This window comes from Charadrius vociferus, unplaced genomic scaffold (assembly GCF_000708025.1).
Source record: "Charadrius vociferus isolate BGI_N301 unplaced genomic scaffold, ASM70802v2 scaffold141, whole genome shotgun sequence".
Classification (NCBI taxonomy): Eukaryota; Metazoa; Chordata; class Aves; order Charadriiformes; family Charadriidae; genus Charadrius; species Charadrius vociferus.
Genome location: NW_009647743.1, coordinates 2,163,204 through 2,166,396, shown reverse-complemented (window position 1 = coordinate 2,166,396; position 3,193 = coordinate 2,163,204).

Sequence of the window (3,193 nt, the reverse complement as noted above, 5' to 3'; positions counted from 1 at the left end):
ACAGTGGCTGGAGTTCCAAAATGGAAAAACTCCATGCAGATATGTGTGTATGCAGATGCCACATTAAGTGCAGACTGGGAATGTCATTTTTTTGCCACCCAAGACTTTGTTACTCAGGACATGAAAAGTTACAGTTTTACAGCAACTTCCATTTAGAAGGTCTACTAAAAAAATATGTCTTCACATTTGAAAGTTGAATTTAATGTTTTAAATAAAAAAAAAAATTTCATGTTAAGTCTTGACTGTTATAAATTTGGACACGCACAGAGTATGAACACAGAAACCTCTAGAATATTGTGGTTTACTCATATTTTTATTAAACCAGGCAACCAAGTCTTTTGATTGTAACATTAACTGAAATCAGAGTGTTACAATTTAATCCTTTTGCTTATTTGTTTATCTACCATTTATTCTGTTCTACGTGACAGTTGATTTGCATATTTCTAGATTGTTCATAAATTTCTAAATTGTTGGATATTTCTAAATTGTTCTGAGTATTTTAATATCTCTTTCAGTATTATCTTTCAGTAAAAATGTTTCTTTAGTCTCCCTCAGCAGCTAACCTAGTTCCTTATTTCTTCCCGTAGCTGGAGAAAGTATTTCCTTGCTGAGAAAGTAAGTACTTAACATATTTTTTTTTCTAGTTCAATTTGAAACTATCCTATTGGCCTCTGACATAATTTTCATTATTAATCATTCTGAATACATCTGATTCATCACATTGTTGCAACTCATAGACATTTATATTTCTATGAAATGTCATATGTGTCTATAAAGCAAATAAAATATGAGAGTCCCATTACACTTTGGTGAGTTTTATCTGTTTGCAAGGCAGGAGAATCAAGTTCCTGTATATATGCATTTATGTATAACACTTAGATTTCTTTCTTACACTCTTCTATAAGAAAGTTACATTTCTATTCTATAGGGTGTATAAAATTCCTACACTACATGTGATATGTATATCCTATATTTTTATTCTGGTTACAAATAAATTCTCCAGAACACAAGTATAGAGAGGTCCATTGTAAGCTTCAACATCGATCCCTTCCTCTGAATGGAGAATTTGTTTATTTTTCCTTTTTTCCCTTCTCCAAACTTTTTCTACTTGTAGTTGTTGCTTTTAAAGGCTGCCATGCAATAGAGTACTTTGAAATTAAGATAGCTAATGCTGAACAGGAAAAATAACAATGGCTGTGACTGTGGATTTTCTCAAAGTTGCATTTACCTATTTGTATGATAGCATGATTAATATTTGCTTTCATTAGTCAGCTAAAAGTCTCAGAATATCTTGAATAATTTTATTGCCTACTTCTGGAAACAATATATTCAGCATAATTAATGCGTTTTTTTATACGCAAGTTTTATTTTAGAAATCAGCTGTAATTTCTAACTAAATGTTTCTTCAAGGAATGTTTTGCCTTTTTCTCAGCTTGGTGTGTTACTGAGTAAAAGCTGGTTGAGCACTGCAGGATCCTGCCCTTTCAAATTGCTTTTAATGGAAAACATATATTTTGAGAATACTGTTGGATAAATAATAATTTCATCCATCTGCACAGACTTGTGGAATAGCCTTTGAGTTAAAAAGGAGCAAGACTTGGTAATATAGTAAAGCCTGAGTAAGGCAGTGGGTTTTAGGAAGGTCCACCTGGCAAAGTATGGGTGTTCTGTTCACAAATTAACAGAAAAATTAATTCTACATGGTAAGGATTCTTCAGTTTTATTGTACATTCCTTCTGAAAAATAAGCCTCGGGCTGGGTGGTTAGAGAAAGTTATGCTCCTTTCATGAAATATGAATTTAGCTCCTTTTAGTGTTCATGCACATAGCCTGCTCCTTGATACACAGCTTTTGCGTAAGTCCAGGAGTGGCTTTGTGCACCTCTAGAGAGAATTTACTCCAACCTGCTGCAATTTTAAAAATAATTTCTGCATGCGTTTTCTAACAGGCAGAATTACAAGAATTTAGTATCACCAAAGCTTTTATACAATGATGCATTCAGACGTAAGCTGCAGTAGACTTGGGGTTAGCATGAAGTCATTATGCGACTTTAAATTACGAAGAAGGGAAGCTGTATGTTTTTGTTCACAGGCCGAGGCAACGAAAGCTTCCCACTGCTGAAGTCTTTTATTGGAGAGAGATTATAACTTCCCAGTCTTCCAGTCTGTTCATATTTTTTCCAGGGGAAGTTACCAAGAAGAAAACTATCCCTGGTAGTGATTCTGTCTTGTTCCTGTGAGCTATTAGTAAATATTACTAATAGTTAAAGATTTAAACTGCCTTCAAATTTCAGACTTAAAGCAGTACTTTATTGCAGTTTCCTGAATGTCTCCTGAACATCTTTAGAATCTAAATCAAGCCTTGCCAAACAATTAAGAATATTTTAAACTAAACTAGTGAACAAAAATAAAGAAAAAAATGGAAAATGTTGTCAAACAATGTATTAGAAAAGTAATTTATGATTGGCGGAATTTACACCATCAAAAAAGAATGTGTTCCAAATAAGCTGTTATACAAAACTAGACGTGAACCTATCTCTGGTCTATTCTGTCCGTTAAATCAGTGTTCACCTAAAATATGAGGAGAGATGAGCTTTATGTCGTGCCTTGAAGACTGTCAAGTTGGCATTTCGTGGACTGAGACTGGAAAACATCATGAATCTGGGCAACCTGGGCTGGTGGGAGGTGTCCCTGCCTATGACAGGGGGGTTGGAACTCGATGAACTTCAAGGTCCCTTCCAACCTAAACCATTCTATGATTCTATGATATTTAAGTCAGAAACTGCCAGGTCCGGCTGAGGACATTTGCAGTGGGATATCAATGTTAGAGAGTAAGAAGCAGCCTGGCACAGCCAAGAGGTGGTTTCTCTGTAGCAGCACCCACATCCTAAATTCTAGACAAAAAGCTGAGTTGTAGTAAGAACCGTGTTCAGCACTGCCATCTATGGTCTGGAAAGAAAATACGAAATCATTGATGGTTTAAAACAAAGAACTGCAAATAATTGACCAAGGTATAAATATTGGTGAGGGCAAGAAAATAACCTGTTTCTGAAGTTCAGTCCAATTAAGTAGACCAGTTTAAAACAGACAGAGGAAGGATACTGAGAAATATATGAATTGGGAATGTAGGCAGAGTTGGAGAAAGCCGTGAGTCTGAAGAAGGATTCCAAATTCACATCGAAGAACTCAACACTT